At 35.1% G+C, this 21,266-nt stretch overlaps 2 non-coding genes across 2 annotated transcripts; both read left to right on the top strand.

The window, feature by feature from the left end:
• The first annotated feature begins 8,650 nt into the window (after positions 1-8,650).
• Positions 8,651-8,757, top strand: LOC128035213 (small nucleolar RNA R71). Its single transcript, XR_008191613.1, has one exon. It is a non-coding gene; the product is annotated as a small nucleolar RNA R71 (small nucleolar RNA).
• A 12,021-nt stretch (positions 8,758-20,778) lies between these two features.
• Positions 20,779-20,882, top strand: LOC128035152 (small nucleolar RNA R71). Its single transcript, XR_008191553.1, has one exon. It is a non-coding gene; the product is annotated as a small nucleolar RNA R71 (small nucleolar RNA).
• Positions 20,883-21,266: the final 384 nt, after the last annotated feature.

Below are 21,266 nucleotides of genomic sequence, written 5' to 3'. Positions count from 1 at the left end.
TTTTTGCGTTGACTTGGTCTCCAATTTCAAATGTTTTGTAATCCAACAAAGTTATCAGGCCTGTCCAGAATAAATCAACAAGTTAGAGGACCAAAGAATAAAATTTATCCAATTTAATTAATTAATTAAAAACTCAAATTATTAATTAAATATTTTAAAATGAATTATTAAATATAATTTTATATTTTATTAATTAATTTAATCATGTATTACCCACTTTATGTCTTAAAATATAATATATTCAAATTAATATAAAATAAGCCATTTATTGTATGAAAACTATATAATAAAGCATAAAATCAAATTTTAATAATTTCTATGTCCTAATTTCATATTTTCACATATTTCATTAATTTATTAAACAATTACTTAGTTTTAACAATGGATTTATGTAAAAAAGTGATAAATTACATAGGAAAAATCCTATATATTTTTTCGTTTACGCACCTCCAAACTTAAATCATTGCTCGTCCCGAGTAATGTTTATGCACAACAAAAGGTCTTGCTAAGGAAAAATTGCTAATTGTGTAAGCAGCATCAATCTTTGTCCTATAATCATGCATTAATAACTTCATGCTTATCGATCTTCTTTATTAACAAGTAATTCATATGCAAACATTCCTTAAAATTATACTAAGCTTCAAAATATGTCAACATGATTCATAGTTTGCATGTATGTCAGAACCATAGATTACATTCTTCATTCAACATAATTTCCTATCAATTAAGCAAACAATCACAAGGCTTTTTTATGATCTTCATATGTTGAACTTAGGACTTTCTCTCCACTAATGTAGGTGACATAATCATCAAACCAATAGGTATTTTATAAGGTTGTAATGGGGCTCAGTTAAAGGTAGGGATTTTAAGAGATGGGACATTTCGGTTTTAAAAATCTTAACCTTTAACTTTGTCTTAGTTTTCTCGTAATACAACCTTTTTCTTTATGTGAACCTTTGGAACACCCCCAAACTTATTTGGATCTCAAGCTCATACATTTTTCCATTTTGGAGATTGAGCGAACTTTTCTTCGCTTTTTTTTTTAAGCATGAGCACATACATCTTTATGAAAATTTCCTCAAATGTTGATTCCCAAGACAACTTTAGTTAAGATAGGTGCACAAAATTAGGATAATTTTAAAAAGATGGTAACTAGCTTATAATGTAGGTTCATTGCAAAAACAGGCTTTTAAGCTCAAAGTTACAGTTTCAAGGGTCTAATATCATAGGGTTGGCTTAAAAAGGCTCAAACGGTCCAAAGAAATGGTGCCTATATCATTTCAGATTTTTATGTTCCCTAGGATTTCGCCTCAAGAAAGTTACTAAGTCAATTCTAAAGATATAAACCTTCATGCATGTCTAATCTTAAAAGAAACTAAGTTTTCATGGAAAACATTACTAAGGCTAAGATCATACAAACATTCCATTCTTCATGATAACATACTTTCACTTAGATAAAATCATCATTCATACATGCATACAAACTATCTCAGTAACAAAAAAAAATCTCTAAACATTTATTTATTAAATACTTATGAAAGAAATAATTGAATCATACTTGAAAAGAAAAAAATTAAAAGTTTGAGCAATTTATTTGCCTTACCCCGTTTAAAAAGAAGCAATGTCCTCATTGCAAGAACAAAGTAATGAATGAAAACTGAACACCAAGTAGGGTTGTAAAGAAAGAGAGGTGAGTCATTAAGACTGCTTAAATACCAAGTCTTCCCTAATAACTCAATCCTAGACATGTTCATTTCCATTACCACATCACTTAGTCTTATTCTTTCTAAAGAAGTGTTAAGTTGTTCATGCTTTCTATGTTTTATTCTGCAGGAATTAAATCTTAATTACGAAAAATAAATTCCTAAAGACCTAAAAATAATTAAATAAATAACAGGACAAGAATCCCCCTTTTTATTTTTCTAACTTATTCCCCTTGTCTTCTTTAACTCCATCTCCGCTTTCATCGTCAGTATCTTCCGTCCATGTCTCAAAGATAGCATCTGGGAACTCAAGAACAAATGTCTTAGAGATATTCTTAAAAGTATTTCGAATTGAGTCATCTCTAATTTTTGCATATTTCCAATAAGTTTGTTGTTGATTGTGCATGAACTTGCACATATCCATCAAAATTGACAACTCCGATTTCCTTGAAGTACTTGCAGAAGTTAGCATGGGAGTTGTATATTCAAGTTCAACACTTAGCTTCACTGGTTCTTCTTCTGGCTCAACCCTTGGTTCAGGAATGTTCAGTTCCTTATCAGATTCTTCCTCTTCAGTGTCTGTGACTGAATTAGCTCTAGTTTTAGTTCCATCTGTTGACTCCTCTGAATCCAGCTCAGTTGGCTCTTCTTTCTCTCTTTGATTCAATTCATGCACCCTCCCTGCTAATCTTTCAATATCATAATTTGTAAAGTATCCTTAAACATAACTCCCCTTTAGATTTGCTTGTGTTCTAACACGAGCCTTTAAGCAAAGTGAATGGATTAATGATGGGAAATAAGCACTTCCTACCTTCTTTTTAGCACAATCGTGAATCTCCTTGAGGATAATTTTCCCAACATTAATGGATTTTTCTGTCAAAATTGCATATAACAAAAGCATTTGTTCTATCAAGATGGTAGAACTATGTGAGATAGGCATAAAACTGTAGCGAACGAAATAAAATCATACCTTCGCTACTAGTTTTAAGTATTCTCTTCGACAAGAATGACTGCCATACTTTCTTATAATCTATTGGGATCCTGGATTTGTCACAACATCAAGCACTTTTTGAAGAAAATCCCAATTGATATTGTTTATCATAGGGTAGTACTCATCTTCTTCAACATCAGGTAAATTAAACAAATCATTGATGGACTTAGAAGTTAGAGGTACCTTTTTCTTTCGAACGATGACTTCGATAGCATCTTGCGTAGTCAAACTAGCATAGAATTCTTGAACTAGTTCATCATGGGGAAGTGAACGAGCATCACAAAATTGTTCCCACTTGAGAGCATTGATTTTCTTTCTAATCGGTATAGGGACAACCATCAAAGCATTACTCTACAAGTCAAAACCTTTATCCGGCATCATAGGTTGATGCTTGAAGATTGAATCAAATCTCTCTTTCACTTCTTCATCGATCAAAATAAAGTTTTCAGGAGTACACTTTGAAGATCTGGTTCTTTTGCGAGACATGGTATCTTTCCCTAAAAATTTGGCAAAGTTTCTGCACAAAAGAGAAAAGAGAAATTGGCAAAGTGGGTAGAACTTTCTACGGCAAAAAATCTTGCGACAACAAGGATGGTGCGACGGCGACGACGATGTGCGACAGGAACGGTGGTGATTCGGCAATCTCTTTGCGACGGCAATAGGGAATTTTGGCAAAAGGGAAGAGAACTAGGGTTTCTTCTGGGATTTGAGGTTGACGGCACAAAATGGAGATTTAGGAATTTTCAGGGTGTAAGCAAATTACTTTGAGGGATATGAAAATTAGTAGAATAGAGAGGGGTTTATATAGCGAAAAATTAGGGCAACATGTAGAAAAAAATTAGCTACATTAGGGTTACTTGGGTAGCAAGCAATGGGTGTGACGGCAAGACATGGACTTTGCCCTCCTTTTTGTTGTCTTGGGTCTCAAACTCAGACTGTATCTTACTAAAAAAAATTGATTAGTACTTGGGCCAAATTTGACCCCCTTTATTAACATAAAAATTTAAAATTTAAACAGAACAAATGAAATTTAAAAATTTTAAGTCTTAATTAGAAAATTTCTTCTTAACAAATTAAATTAAATTAATTCCCAGGAAAGGTTGGAAGGGTCACAGCGGTCCCGCTTAAGTTCCAATCTCCTTAGACAGAATTAATTAAATGTAATAAGTTCTAATTATTTACATATTTACCAAATGAGTTCATGAAAAATTAAGGGTCTGCTAATTTGAGCGAGGATTCAATTCGTTCAACTTCACCATCCCAGTAGTGTTTGAGACGTTAAACGTACCTCCATAATTGTTGTATAATTCAATAGCTCCATAAGGATAAACTCGATATATGGTATAAGGTCCTTTCTATCAGGATTTAAGCTTCCCAAGAAATAACTTCAACCTTGAATTAAACAACAAAACCTTCTGACCTTCTTTAAACTCGCAAGGTTGTATATTATTATAACGCCATCTCTTTGATCTTTCTTTACACATTTTGGCATTTTTATAGGAAAACAACCTCAGCTCTTCCAACTCATCAAGTTGTAAGATCCTTCTCTCACTGGCTTACTTAAGATCAAAGTTCAACTGCTTCAAAGCCCAATGAGCTTTATTCTCCAACTCTAATGGCAAATGACATGCCTTTCCAAAGACTAACTGATAAGGAGTCATCGAGCCTTCGAAACCAATCTTTTCTGCTAGGGCATACTACCTCTTCAAGGATACCTTTGATTTCACGATTCACTCTTTCAACTGGCCCATTAGACTGGGGGTGATAGGCAGTAGTAATCTTGTGCTTCACATCATATTTTTCAAGCAACCACTTAATTCATTATTTTTTCACAAAGTGAGAACCTTCATCACTAATAATAGCTCTTGGTGTCCCAAATCGTGTAAACACATGCTTATGTAGGAATCGCATGACTACCTTAGCATCATTTGTAGGGTATGCTTCAGCTTCAACCCACTTGGATACATAGTCCACAACAACTAAGATGTATTTGTTCCCATAAGAAGAAGGAAACGGGCCTAAGAAGTCAATGCCCCATGCATCGAACAATTCAATCTCCAAAATGTTTGTCAAGGGCATCTCATTCCTCCTTGATATCTTTCCAGTCCTTTTGCATTTATCATAGTTTTTCACGTAAGCATAAGTATCTTTAAATAATGTAGGCCAAAAGAAACCTACTTTCAAAATCTTTGCTGTAGTACGTGAACCACTAAAGTGTCCCCCACTTGGAGATGAATGGCAATGATTCAAGATCTCAGCAATCTCGCTTTCAGCTACACACTTTCGGATTATATTATCTGCATATTGTTTAAACAAAAACGGATCCTCCCAAAGATAATACCGACTATCATGAAGGAATTTTTTCCTTTGTTGGTATGTCATTTCTCAAGGAATTATTCCACATGCAAGATAATTGGCAAAATCAGCAAACCAAGGTATTTCATGAATTCGATTTACCTCAAATAAGTGTTCATCTGAGAAATTCTCGTTGATAGGCACACAAGACTAAGTTACCTCATTTTGATCCAACCTCAACAAATGATCAGCTAGTTGATTTTCGACACCTATTCTGTCTTGGATCTCAAGGTCAAATTCTTGGAGTAAAAGTAATCCAACGAATTAGCCTTGGTTTTGCGTCTTTCTTTGTTAGCAAGTAATTAATGGCTTCATGGTCAGTAAATACTGTAACTTTGGTACCTATAAGAAATGAGCGAAATTTGTCAACAGCAAAAACTATAGCGAAGAGTTTCTTTTCGGTTACCGTATAATTGCGTTGGGCTCCCATCAAAGTTCTACTTGCATAGTAAATAGGGTGAAACACTTTATTTCTTCTTTGACCCATCACAGCTCCAACGACATAGTCACTTGCATCGCACATCAACTCAAAAGATGAGTTCCAATCAGGTGTAACGATTATTGGGGCTAATATTAATCGTTTCTTTAACTCTTCAAAAGCTTCCAAACATGCTTTGTTGAAATCAAACATTGTATCTTTCTTTATCAACAAATACAATGGTTTAGAAACTTTTGAGAAATCTTTGATAAACCTTCGATAAAAAACGGCATGGCCTAAGAAACTTCTGATTCCTTTCACATTCATTGGGGCCGGTAATCTTTCAATTACGTCCACCTTTGCTTTATCGACTTCAATTCATTTTTTTAGATCTTATGACCTACGACAATCCTTTCTTTGACCATAAAATGGTATTTTTCCCAATTAAGGACAAGATTCATCTCTTCTCATCTCTTCAATACCTTAGCTAAATTACTCAAACAAATATCAGAAGTGTTACCAAAAATAGAAAAATCATCCATGAAAACCTCAACGAAATTTTCAACCATATCAGTAAATATTGCCATCATGCATCGTTGAAAAGTTGCAAGTGCATTACATAAACCAAAAGGCATTCGCCTAAAAGCAAACGTACCGTATAGACAAGTAAATGTTGTTTTATGTTGGTCTTCTAGGGCTACAACTATTTGGGTCTATCCCAATAGCCATCGAAAAAAAATAAAATTCATTACCTACCAATCGATCTAACATCTGATCCATAAAAGGCAACGGAAAATGGTCCTTCCGAGTGGCTTTGTTCAACTTTCTATAATCAATACAGATTCTCCAACTGGTACTAGTTCTTGTTAGAATTAACTCGTTACGCTCATTTTCAACAATCGTGATTCCACCTTTCTTTGGCACACACTACACCGGACTTACCCATGAACTATTTGAAATAGGATAGATGATTCCTGCATCTAACCGTTTGATCACTTCCTTTCTCACAACTTCTTTCATAATAGGATTGAACCTCCTTTTCCCATCAATTCGAGCCTTTTCACCTTCTTCTAAAATGATTTTATGCATGCAAAAAGAAGGGCTTATACCTCGAATATCAGCTATGGTTCAACCAATTGATTTCTTAAATTTCTTTAGAACAGCAATTAGTTGCTACTCTTGATCTTTCATCAGTTTCATTGAAATAATCATAGGAAAAGTAGAAAAATCACCTAAATAAGCGTATTTCAAATGAGAAAGAAGTACCTTTAGTTCAAGTTTAGGTGTTTCTTCAATTGACAACTTGGGTTGCACAAATTCTCTGACTTTCAACTCCAACGGTTCAAACCATGTGGACTGAATAAAATTTCCCGGATTAGCTTCCATCAAAGCCATGTTTTCTTCACCTTATTCATCCTCCAAAGGGTCAAGATCTAAGGCTTGCTCCAATGGATCTTCTTCAAAATTGCATTCCATAGAAACCAAGGTTTCTATCTCTGCCATAACTGAACACTCCTCTGCCGGATAGGGAAATTTCATCGCTTTAAGAATGTTAAAGGTTACCTGATCGTTTTGAACTCGCCTGGTGAGTTCTCCTTTCTGCACATCCATTAACATTCTTCCCGTGGCTAAGAAAGGTCTCCCAAGGATGACCGGCACTTCCTTGTCTGCTTGAAAATCTAATACAATGAAACCAGTAGGAAAAATAAATTCATCGACTCTTACCAAAACATCATCGATCTTTCTTTTAGGATATGCTAAAGATTGATCCACTAGCTGAAGCATCACAGTTGTAGGTCTTACTTTTCCTATCCCTAACGTCTTGAAAATAGACTTAGGCATCAATTTGTTACTTGCTCTTAAGTTACACAAAGCTTTACCACAGTAAGATTCACTAATGTTATAGGGTATAGTAAAGCTTCCTGGGTCTTTCAATTTCAGTGGCAATTTGTTCTGCAGGAACGCACTGTACTCCTTTGTCAAGGCAACAGTCTCATACTCACTCTGTCTTTTCTTCTTGGACAGTATATCCTTCATAAACTTCACATAATTCAGAATTTGTTCTAAAGCCTCCACCAACGGATTATTGATGTGTAACTGCTTCAGAACATCCAAAAACTTCTTGAATTGCACCTCCTATTTCTGCTTATTTTGCTGCAATCTTTACAGATATGGAGGTGATGGAACTTTCAGTTGAACCGGACAACTTTTCTGAGTAGGTAAATCTGCATCCAAAGAATATGTTAAAATGTTTGAATTCACTAAGTCAGGGTTTACCTTATTAGACTTTGCAGATTCTGATTCCTTTGGTGTAGGAACTTCAACAACTAGTTGATTCTTCTCAACAGGCTTATCTTCGACATCAATCAATCAGGATTCTAGAATTTTACCACTTCGCAATGCCACTGCCTTGATATGTTCTATACCCAAATATTTTGGATTCTCAGTATCGTTCGGCAAGGTTCCTTGCGGTCTATTACGTAGCTTTGTAGCTAACAGACCCATTTGGTTTTCCAAATATTTTCATGTTGTTGTTTAGCTTTGGATCAAAGCGTCATTCTTTTCCATGTATGCTTTCAACAAGTTCTCCAAATTGTTTGATGCCTCAGCTTGAGGTGGTTTTGGAGCTTGCTGATTAAACCCTTGAGATTGGTTGGGTCTTTGCTACAAGAAGTTGTTGTTCAGTCCATTTCCTTGGTTGCTCCAAGAAAAGTTAGGATGATTACGCCATGAAGGATTGTAGAAGTTAGACTGGGTCATTGTCCACTCCTATTTTGATACTGTGTTCCCACATAGTATACAGACTCGGGATTTGACAGACAATTCTTAAAAGAATGACCTTCCCCATAGTACACAAAGGAAACTACTTCAAACAGACTTGGTGGCTGAGCTACAGAATTATTACTACTATTAGCGGTCAACTGTTTTATCGTAGAGGAAATAGACAATACCTGAGCTGATAATGAAGTGAGGGCATCAACTTCATGAACTCCAGCTACACGTCTTCTTGAAGCTGTTCAATTTGTTGGCCATTGATAGTTATTACTCGCGATCCTCTCGATGATCTCATAAGCCTTATTATAAGACTTAGACAGATTTGCACCATTCACGGAAGCATCTACCATCAATCTTGTATTTGCATTGATACCATTATAGAATGTCTCCAACTGGATATAATGAGGAATCCCATGATGAGGGCACTTACGAAGTAACTCCTTGAATCGCTTCCAAGCCTCATAAAAAGACTCATCATCCAATTGTTGGAAAGTTGTGATCTCGTTCCTTAACTTGGCGTTTTTGCTAGGTGGGAAATACTTAACCAAAAATATCTCTGCTAATTCTTGCCATGTAGATATGGAACTTGGTGATAATGAATTGAGCCATGCTTGTGTTCAATCTCGCAATAAGTACGGAAACAACTTCAACCTCACTGCGTCTTCAGTCACACCGACTATTTTCAATGAATCACTCACCTCTATAAACAATCGAAGGTGGAGATGTGGATCTTCCGTGGGCATACCACTAAATTGGCCCACCGTTTGTAGCATTTGAAACATCACTGGTTTCAATTCTAACCGGGTTGACTCAATATCTGGCCTTCTAATTCCTAGGTTGAACTCACTGAAAAGTGGCACAGCATATTGTCTGATGCATCGATCCCTATCATCGGCAATGAAGATAGGATTTCGTACATGATCGGCTTCATTACCTTGGTCTTGATTCTGATTCCCAAGGTTCATCTCGACTTGTCTTTGAGCTGTTCATTCACGTCTTCTTTTTCTGAAAGTTCACTCAATTTCAGGGTCTACAAGGAGTAAATCAATAATTCGATCTATGCCCATAAACACCTGAAAAGAAAATCACAAAAATTAAAAAGAATAAGTTAGTAATGTTAGAAATAAATCAAATTGAAAATAAATAATTTCACGAAAAACAAATGGCTATGGCAACAGTTAACAATCCCTGGCAACGGCGCCAAAAACTTGTAACGCGTAGGTTTGTGCAAGTGTACACAGTCGTTATCAAGTAATCGAGTTATCGTCCCCACAGGGATTGTATTTGTGCTAAGTTACTTAATTTGTAAAATTATATTAACAATTCGGTAAATAAAAACACAATATAGTTGAGAAGTCGTGATTAAAATATATTAAACTAAATGCAATGATCCCTAATGCAAACTATATGAATGAAATAGATTTTAGTAAAATTAAACACAATTTGCAACAATTATAACATAAATAAACTAGGACAACTACTTTAATTAAACTCAATTTATTATCAACATGCTTAATAACATTCGGAAAAACATTCCATGGCAACTCGATCTTTCATGAGTTTGGAAACCATATTAGGTCCTTTTGAAATCCTTTACTTAGTAAATATGCATTTTACTAATCCTTATTTACTAAGGGTTTCTTAGCATTTGTGTGAGGTAACAGGGACGTGTCAAGTTTGAAACAATTTAATCATACAAATCTAAAAACTATGCAGATAACAGAGCTTGGTCAGAGTTGTTATTCAACCTCTAATTTAATCGAGTCAGGATCTAAACTGAGCATGCACATTTCAATTATGTGTCTATTAGCCATCGTCTAGTCAGGATCATTTAGCTAATTCAGGTGCACTTCAATCACGTATGAACGAAATAATGAATTTATTTTAATTGAAAATATGATCGATTGAGATACAAACATTATAAGCATGAATCAAAAAAATATTATTTAATCAAAGCAATCATCCTAGCTTAAATAAAATTAACCTAACATTGTTGTAAACAAGAACAAAGAACACATAACAAACATCTTTATATTAAATTAAGTAAAAGGAAGATTAAACCCAATTCAGAGTGGCTGTCACCCAAGACTCTGATTGACGAGGCTCCTTCGTTCTTTTGCTTTGCTCATTTGCTGATGGCTCTCCAAGGTGGCCGACCAAGGGTTCTTTAAGAGGCTTAATTGCTAAAATCTCTATGAAGAGATGATGCTAGGCGTGGGAATGGAAAAGGGTAAGAGAATTTGGAGAAAAGAGAGAATGATGCTTGAGGGATGATGAATGAAGGAATGAGAAGGTCTTATTTATAGGTGAGGAGAGGGGGATAGTTTGCTAAAAATAGGAGTTGTCATCTTTTAAAGAATCTTCCATGGGTGGCCGGCCATAAATTGAGCAAGTTGAGCTAATTTTTCCTTGATTTTTGGTCAATTTGAGTGCCACAACAACTCATGAATGAGACTCGATCAAGTGCAAATATTCAGGTAAATCTCTAACTTCTTCAACTCTTCAAGGACCTTGTGCAATTAAACCAAAGAGTGGTTTATGGACAGCCATGTGCAGCCAAATTTTGGGGTTGACTTGGTCTCCAATTTGGACGGTTTTGTAATCCAACAAAGCTATCAGGCCTGTCCAGAATAAATCAACAAGTTAGAGGGCCAAAGAATAAAATTTAATTAATTTAATTAATTAATTAAAAACTCAAATTATTAATGAAATATTTTAAAATGAATTATTAAATATAATTTTATATTTTATTATTTAATTTAATCATGCATGGCCCACTTTATGTCTTAAAAATATAATATATTCAAATTAATATAAAATAAGCCATTTATTGCATGAAAACTATATAATAAAGCATAAAATCACATTTTAATAATTTCTACGTCCTAATTTCATATTTTGACATATTTCATTAATTTATTAAACAATTATTTAGTTTTAACAATGGATTTAAGTAAAAAGGTGATAAATTACATAGGAAAAATCCTATATATTTTTTCGTTAACAACTCTCTATGCCTGTGTGGATGGAACAACGGAAATGTACAAGTGTACACAATCGCAACAAGTAATAAAGTGACAAGTAAATGTCGAGTTATCATACTCACAGGGACTATATTCAACCAACTATCTTTTTGAAGCAGATAGTTCACAGTGCTTTTAAGAATTATTTATGAATGCAATTAAAAACACTTTGGTGAAGAAAATATTTTGATTTTGAGGAAGTGATTAAAACTAAAATTTAACTAAGTAAAATAAAAAAATAAAAGTTTCAATGCAAGGTTTCAAAAGATTGTTTTAATCTAGGAGACATAATTCTGTTAGATTAATTAAATTTCTTAACTTAGAATTATTACACTCATGTTCATGTTGTTACGAATAAATTCACAGCAACTCGGTAATTTGCAAACTACTGCTCATACATACTTATTAAATTAACTAATCTCTTGAAAATTTTCTAATGTCAATTCAAACAATTAATCAATCTTCATAAGAACATAAAAGATTAAGTGAAGTAACAATGTCTTCCTACCTTGAAACAGTTTAATCACAATAATCTTGCAAGTTATGCAAGGCTAATGTATTGTCTAATATCATCGCTAATTTAACCCTCAGCTACCTTAGAAGATTAAACATGCACTAATTAAGTATTGTGTCAACTAATTACAATTTCAAAACGTTTAATTAATTAATTAATTAGTCACCTTACAATTATAATGCAAGAATAACTTAGTCATGGTTTTACTTAATCAAACATTTTAACCAGGCCTATAACAACACAAACATGATTTTAATAACTCAAGTGAACGAAATGCAATCAACCTAAAACGAATTAAATTTAAGTCATATTAATTAAATTAAACATATCAAAATCACAAGTATTCATAGACATGTTCATAACAACAACAAAAAAAATTAAAAGCATAAGGAACAAGAATCAAATATGGTGTTTCTCCGAGGCTTGACTAGCTCCTCTCCTGCTTCTCCGCTTGTTCTCGTTGAACCAAGGCTGCAACGAACACTTGAATGTTGCTTCAAACGGTGGTTGAAGGACTCTTTTACAAGAGGTGAAATCAACAAGGGAATGGGAAGGAAAATAAAGAACAAATGAAGGGTTTTGAAGAGAGAATGTGAGAGAGAAGTGAAAACATGAGAGCTTTTGAGGTGTGTTTGAAATGAGCAGCCAAGTGGGTATTTATAGGTTTATATGGCTGCTAAAAATAGAAAAAATCAGCAGCTATAGACTCCCCCCATGGCCGGCCACACATGTGGCAAATTTGAAGGTTTCAAACTTGTTATTTTAAGGTAGGGGCAAATCTAGGAAGGCATGATAAGTGGAGGGGTTTGAATGCAAATTCAAGGAGTCTTCAAGGGCTGTTTTTCAAGCCAAATAATCAGTCAAAAAAGCTTATTGGGTTAGCATGTGGGACGGTTTTGGGTAACCTAGTGCTTAGTTGGATCGGTTTTCTCGATTCGGCTCAACTAGACATCTTTTCATAATTAATTAATAATAATTATTTAACCCAAAATAATTTGGATTAAAATTAAAATTAATTACATTATGCATTAATATTCATAATTTGGACCGTCTTAGGCTGAAAAATTAATTCGCCTCAATGATTCAATATTGCTTCTCAGTTTTGCGCTTCTAGTAGTGTCCACCGAGCCGTTTTTTGCCCTTTGTAAGAATCTGTCGAAAATAAATCAAAATTAATCAAAATTTAATATAAAATTAATTAAAATTCAACATGTTAAAATTTTAATTTTAATTTAATTATTTTATAATTATTATATATTTTTCGACAAGAATTTTACTGAAACTGCATGAATTTGATTTAAAAAGGGCATGAAAAAGTGTGTATATCCTAATCATAATTAAAAGAAAATTTTATTCTAAGAGGAAATAATTTCAATTTTTCGGTCCCCCTACATAAGATGAACAATGTCCTCATTGTTCAAAGTGAATAGATACTATACACCAGGTAGGATTCTAGAAAAAAGGAGGTGAGTCAGTTTGACTGCTTAAGTACCAAGCTCTCTCTAGATCCAGCCCTAGACATGTACATATCTATTGTCACACTTCTTATTTTAAATCTTGTTCATTTTTAGTTATGATTTTTACCTCTTGTTTTATTATGTGAAAATAAAAATCCTAATAGATCCTAATCCTAAAATAACCTAAGAAAGAAAATAACATAAGGTAAAGGTCCTCCCCTTTTTATTTATTTGCAGATCCTTTAGAATCTGACTCATCTTTTGCTCCATCATCTTTTTTTTTGCATGAATCGCTTCTCTCCCTCTTTGATAGTGGACTCCATGGTTCAAATATGAAATTTGGAAACTTAGGCACAAAAATAAACGGGTCATTGTATATTTTTGTAAAAGCACTTCTCATTGAGTCATCCCGTATTTTTTTTAATATCTCCAGTAAGCTTGTTGCTACCACTGCATATGTTGCATTATGTCCAGCAACTTTGACAGCTCATCTTAAAGATCTAGGCAACGCAATTGAGTTCTGAACATTGAGGTTTTCATGTCGTTGATTCATCGGTTCCATTGGTTTCGCCTTATCGTGGATTTCAAATTGATCGCATTGGTTCGATCTCTGTGGGATCTTCTTCTTCTTCTTTTTCAGAATCCTCACTCTCTTCAACTCGTTATTGGAGAACAGAGTCTCCAACTATTCGGTAGAGGTCTCAATCTGTGATTGTGCCCTGGCTATAACCTGTCTTCTTTATGTTTGAAAGAATTTTAGCTTTCAAGCATGAAATTGTTATCTTAAAGGGAAAGTAAGCTAGGCCAGAACGTCTAGCGACACAATTCTGCATTTTTCTTAGAATAATGTTTCCCACATTAATGGTCTTTCTAGTTAAAATCAAGTATAATAAGACCATTTGCTCTAATGAAATTGTAGTCCCATGTGAAATAGGCATAAAGCTGAATCAAATGAAATAGAACCATACCTTCGCTAGTGGTGTTAAGTATTCTTTGCGGCAAGTGTGAATTCCTTGCTTTGACACAGTTCACTTGGAACCTGGAACTGTAAGTTCCTCGAGAATTTCTTGCAGATTTTCAGTCTCAATATTTCTCATCAAGGAAGAATATTCATTATATTTGAAATCAGGTAATTCAAAGAATTCATTAATAGCGTTTGAGGTTATTGGTATCTTGATTCCTCAAATAGAAACTTTCGTTAATTTGTTTGAGGTCAAATTTGCATAAAATTCACAAACTAATTCCTCATCTGCACTCGGTCTTTTCTCATAAAATAACTCCCAATTGAGAGCTTCAGCAATTTGTCGAATGTGCACCATGAAATCAATATAGTTATTTTCTTTCAGTGTAAAGCCTTTTTCAGGCTGCATTTGTTGATTCGTGAAAACACTTTTGTATCTCGCTTTGGCTTCTTCACAGAGAAATTTTTTTTGTAATTCGTCAATTTGGACAGAGGCATAAGTTCTCTTACGAGGCATGATTAACCTGAGCATAAGATACAAAAAATATTTTCTCAAAAATTTAATTAGTAAAAATAATATATTAACAATTCAAAATAAATTGAAGAGTTAAATAATTAAAACAAATTAAAATTTTGAAGAAAACTTTCTTACCACCTAGTATATAAAAATTAAGAACTCAAATAAAATTAGAAGCAAAAGATTGTAATTACAGGATGGTTGGAAGGGTTACCGGCTAAGTGTGGGGTGTTGGTACGAGTAGCAAGCCTGGTATGCCGTGTGGATGCTGGGAAGCTGCTAGGCTTGCGGGCAGATGTGTGAGGGAGCAGTAGGGCTTGGTGTGAGTAGTTACGTAGGCAGTAAGTAGCAATGTTGAGCGAGTAGTAGCGTTGGCACGCGTGAGCTGGAGTTGGGAATGGCACGATGCACGCAGTGCAGGATGTGCAAGGCAGCAGCACTGCGCGATGGAGGTAGGTGTGTGCGAGGTGAGCTGCTAGCCAATTGGGCGAAGTGCATGCGGGGTGAGCTGCTGGCCAAATAGGGCTGCTGGGTGATGCTATTGCTAGTGGTTAGGAGCTGCGACACATGGTGGTTTTTGGATGCTAGGATCTATGGTGGAACAGGTGAATAGAGGTTGGTTTGATAAGTGATGACTGATGGAGAAGGTTGGTGGAATTTATAGGGAAGAGGGTAGGAGTCTAATAAGAATTCTTAGAACAATTTAATAGTTAAAATATTCTAAGTTCTAATTCTACACAAAGTTAATAACAATTAATAATTAATATAATGCATATTAAAATATTGTTTGCTATTAATTTATTGAAATAAAAACTATTAAATAAAATATGATCAAATTTAAATTAATCCTAATTCTATGCAATGTTGATAATAATTAATATATATTATAATAAATATAACTATATAATAGTTATTATCATCTTATTTATTAAAAATAAATTAAAAACGTTTATTTTAGATGCCTTTGAAAATATTTACAAAAGAGACATCTAATTTTTAATATTTACATAAAGAGCAACCAAATTTTGAAAAGAGTTTAATTAAGTACCTAGACTTGAAGAAAAATTGAAAATTGAGTTGCAATCAAAACTTGGATAAAAATTGACCATTTTATTTGAAAAACTAAAAATTTATTTTTCCATTTAGGAAATAATTTCTCGAAAGATTATGTTAAAATCAATTCCTAGGAAAGATTGGAGGAGTCACAAGCGGTCTCGCTTAAGTTTCAATCTCCTAAATAGAATTTATTTAAACATACTAATCCCGAAATTATACCCTAAATCATTTATTTAAAAATAAAAACAAGAGAAATTAAATATCTAATAAAATGAACGAGATTTGATCCCACTCAATCTTATCCCCCCAGTAATGTTTTAAGCGCTGAGCATTGACTTGAAAATTACCTCCCTTACCTTGAAGCTCGACAACTCCATATGGGAAAACTTGGTGAATCGTAAATGAATCGGACCAATGTGATTTCAACTTACCTAGAAAGAACCTTAATCTGGAATTGAATAACAAGACTTGCGCTTCAAGTTCGCGAACTCGAATGTGCCGCCATGTCATCTTTTAAGTCTTTCCTTGAATAGTTTGGCATTCTCGTATGAGAACATTTGGAATTCTTCTAACTCATTGAGTTTAAGCATCCGTTTCTCTTTAGCAAGCTTAATATCCAAGTTGAGTCATTAGAGAGCCCAGTAAGCACTGTGTTCTAACTCCAAGGGCAGATAACAGGCTTTCCCAAAGACCAACCTATGGGGTGACATCCCTAAAGGTGTCTTGTATGTTGTTCTGTAGGCCCATAAAGCATCATCCAGACTTTTGGACCAATCTCGTCGGTTCGGGCAAACTACCTTATCGAGTATTCTTTTATTTCTTTGTTTGCCAATTCAACTTGCCCATTCGTCTACAGATGGTAAGCTGTGGCAACCTTGCTTCACTCCATGTTTGTCGAGTAACCATTTCAACCATTTATTCACAAAATAGGACCCTTCATCACTGATGATAGCTCTCAGGGTTCCAAACCTTGTGAACACTTGCTTCTGCAAAAATTTCATCACAACCTTTGCATTGTTCGTCGAATATGCCTCAACCTCAACCTATGTAGCCACGTAGTCTACTACTACCAATATGCACTTGTGACCAAAAGACGGAGGGAAAGGACTGAGAAAGTCAATACCCCAAACATCGAATAATTCTACCTCAATGATGTTTTTCCAGGGAATCTCATTTCTGTTGGTGAAGTTTCCAACCCTTTGGCATCGATCACAACTCTTTACATAAGCATACGCATCTTTGAATAGCGTTGGCCAAAAGAATCTGGCTTGCAGTACTTTGGTCGCAGTACGTGTACCTCCGAAATGTCCCCCACTCGGAGCTATGCGAAAATGATATAGAATCTTATGAAGTTCATATCCTGCCACGCATCTCCTGATCATTTGATTTGTACACTTTTTAAACAAATATGGCTCTTCCCAGAAATAGTACTTCACATCGTGAAGAAACTTTTTTTTTGATGATACGTCTTATCAATCGGCATCAAACCATAAGCTAAATAGTTAGCAATATCAGCAAACCAAGGGGTATTATGGACATGATTTACCTTCAGTATGTGTTCATCTGGGAATGTCTCTTGAATGGGTATAAGTGGAAAATTCCCTTCTTGCGACTCTAATCTGGACAAGTGGTCTAGTACTTGTTTTTCTACTCTTTTTCGATCTTGAATTTCTAGATCGAACTCTTGGAGTAAAAGTACCTATCAGACCAATCTCATCTTAGCATCTTTCTTGGTAAGTAAATACCTAATTGTCGAATGGTCCGTATAGATAGTCACTTTGGTACCTACAAGATAAGATCAAAACTTGTCAAAAGCAAACACAATAGCAAGTAAATATTTCTCTGTTATTGTATAATACAATTGAGCTCCTCTTAGAGTCGGACTTGCATAGTAGATGGGCTAAAAACCTTTGTTCCTTCACTGGCCCATCAACTCATATTACGAAGTCACTTGCGTCACACATCAGTTCAAAGGGAAAATCCCAGTCCGGTGTGACGATGATGGGTGCCAAAATTAGCCGATTCTTCAAATCATTGAAAGCTCTTAAGCACTCTTCATCAAATTTGAACATTGTGTCCTTCTCCAACAATTTACATAAAGGTTTAGCAATTTTGGAGAAGTCCTTAATAAATCTTCAATAGAAACCGAAGTGGCCCACAAAGCTTCTAACACCCTTTAAAAATGTTGAAGGTGGGAGTTTCTCAATAACATTTACTTTTGCTTTATCTACCGTGATTTCATGTCTCGTTATCCAATGCCCTAGAACAATACCTTCTCATACCATGAAATGGCACTTTTCCCAATTGAATACGAGGTTTGTTTCTTCTCATCGCCTTACTACCTTGGCTAGATTGGATAAGCAATCATCATAAGTGTCTCCAAACACATAAAAATCATCCATAAAGACTTATCAATACTTCTAAACCATGTCAGTAAAACTAGACATCATATATCTTTGAAATGTAGCAGGTGCATTACATAAACCAAATGGCATGTGTCTAAATTCAAATGTACCATACGGGCAGGTGAACGTTATTTTGTGTTGATCCTCCAGTGCTGCTGTAATCTGATTATACCTTGAGTATCCATTGAGAAAACAGTAATAGTCTCGCCCTGTGAGTCTATCCAGCATCTGGTCCAAGAATGGTAAAGGAAAGTGATCTTTCCTAGTCGCCTTGCTCAGCTTCCGATAATCGATGCAAAGTATACCATAATACCTCATTTCTTTAGCACACAATGGATCAGACTTACCCACGAACTGTCTGAGATGGGGTAAATTATACCCGCATCTAACCACTTAATGATTTCTTTCTTTACCACGTCATTCATGATGGGGTTCAGTCTTCGTTGTCCATCAATCGCTCCTTTCTCGCCATCTTTTAGGATGATCTTATGGATGCATATAGATGAAATAATGCCATGAATATTGACTATGGTCCAACCGATAGCCTTCTTGAATTATTTCAACACTAAGATGAGTTTTTCTTCTTTCTTTTCGGTCATTTTCGCTGAAACAATCACATGCAAAGTAGAATTGTTGCCTAAATAAACATATTTTAAATGTGAGGAAAGTACCTTCAATTCTAATTTAGGTGGCTCCTCAATTGACGCTTTCGGCTGGATGTAATCTCTAATTTCTAACTCCAAAGATTCAAAGCAGGATTGCAGATTAAATCCCCTTTGATTAGCTTCTAGCAAAGCTAAGTATTCCTCTCTCACTTCATCACTTGGAGGGTCTGATGTCAAAATTTTCTCCAACAGGTCCTCAACGTAGTTGAGTTCCCTTTCCATGACTAATTCCTTTAAATCAGATAATGCAGAATAATCAGCAATTGTGTCAAGATATCGCATAGACTTGAAAACATTAAATGTTACCTAATCGTCCTGAACATTCATAATAAGCTCGCCCTTTTGCACATCGATAAAGATACTTCCAGTTGTTAGGAAAGGCTTTCCTAAGATGATTGGCACCTCTTTATCTGCTTCAAAGTCTAGAATAATAAAGTCAATAGGAAAAATAAATTTATCTACATGTATCAATACATCTTTTACTTTTCCTTCTAGATGTACTAAAGATCGATCTGCTAATTGAAGTGTAACTGTAGTAGGTCTAACTTCACCTATCCCTAATTTTCTAAATATTGACATGGGTATCAAGTTAATGCTTGCACCGAAATCACATAGTGCCTTACCACAATACGTTGCTCCAATGTTGCAAAGTATAGTAAAACATCCAAGATCCTTCAACTTTGGGGGTAGTTTGTCTTGAAGATATGGACTGCATCCCTTCGTTAAGGCTACCATCTCAAATTCTCCAAGTCTCTGTTTCTTGGATAGGATCTCTTCCATGAATTTGACTCAATTCGACATTTGTTTAAGTGTTTCTACCAACGAAATGTTGATATGAAGTTGCTTGAGTACGTCTAGAAACTTCTTGAACTGAACTTCATGTTTCTACTTTTGAAGTCTTTGAGGGTAAGGTGGTAGAGGATCATTTACTAGAACTAGTTGATTCATCTTCTGTGGTAATTCTGCATCTAACGAAGTTGTTAGTTTATCAGAATTCACTAGTTCAGTAGTTACCTTATCAGATTTTGTAGATTCTAGTTCTGGTGAAACTGGAATTTCAACACACGGTTGAACTTCCACTGAATCTAGAGCATCAGCTGGCTCTTCTTCAACTTCGACAGCATTGGGCTCTAATGTCTTTCTACTCTTCAATGTAAATGCTTTACAATGCTCCTTCCCCAGATTTCTCAGATTTTTCTGTATCACTAGGCAAAGCACCTTGTGGATGGTTTCTGAGTTCAGTGGCAAGCTGGCCCACTTGGTTTTCCAGGTTTTTTAATGTGGCTGCTTGGCTTTGGATTAAGGCATCATTTTTTGCGATGTATGCCTTTAACAAGTTCTCTAAGCCATTGGAAGATTCAACTTGAGGTTGCTTCTGAACTTGTTGAGAAAAAAATAGGTGGCTAGGTCAGTCTAGGTTGGGCGTATGTGTTCCTGGGTCCAGCCTCTTGGTTACTCCAGGAAAAATTCAGGTGGTTTCGCCACGATGGGTTTTAGAAATTGGATTGCAGTCCTTGCCTTCCTAGGTTTTAGTTCTGGTTACCCATGTAATACATGGATTCTGGGTTTGATGGACATTCTTCGAACAAATGTCCTTCCCCACAATAAACATAGGATATATTTTCAAATTAATTGGGTGGCTGAACTGCCAAACTATTAAACCCATTAGTGGTAAATTTTTTAAGCATTAAGAAAATTGAAGATACTTAAGATGCAAGTGAAGTGAGAGCATCCACTTCATGTACTCCAGAAACTCAACTTCTTGATGTTGCTCGATTGGTTGGCCATTAATAATTGTTGCTAGCAATCCTCTCAATGATTTCATAAGCCTCGTTATAAGATTTAGAAAGAAAAGCACTGTTAGCAGAAGCATCTACTACCATCCTTATGTGAGCATTGAAACCATTATAAAACATCTCAAGTTGGATGCAATGAGGAATTCCATGATGAGGGCACTTTCATAATAATTCTTTGTACCTTTCTCATGCCTCATACAAGGACTCATCATCCATTTGTTTGAAAGCTTTCCTCAACTTCTTGCTAGGCAGGAAATACTTAATGAGGAATCTTTCTGCTAACTCTTACCATGTGGTAATGAAATTTGGTGGCAATGAGTTCAACCAAGCTCGAGCTTTTTCCCTTAGCGGATATAGGAATAGCTTTAATCATAGTGCATCTCCGGGTACTCTGGCTAACTTGAAAGAATCGCTCACCTCCATAAATAGTCTTAAGTGAATGTGAGGATCTTCGGTAGGTATTCCACTGAATTGACCCACTATCTGAAGCATCTGAAACATGACTCGCTTCAGCTCAAATTGTTGTGCCACGATTTTGTTCTCCTCATACCCGAATTAAGATCATGAAACACTGGCACAACATACTGTATTGGAGCTCTATCCCTATCATTAGCAATAAGGATAGGATTT

The sequence above is a fragment of the Gossypium raimondii genome, chromosome 11 (assembly GCF_025698545.1).
Source record: "Gossypium raimondii isolate GPD5lz chromosome 11, ASM2569854v1, whole genome shotgun sequence".
In the NCBI taxonomy this organism is placed as follows: domain Eukaryota; kingdom Viridiplantae; phylum Streptophyta; class Magnoliopsida; order Malvales; family Malvaceae; genus Gossypium; species Gossypium raimondii.
This window is presented reverse-complemented; position numbering and strand designations above follow the sequence as displayed.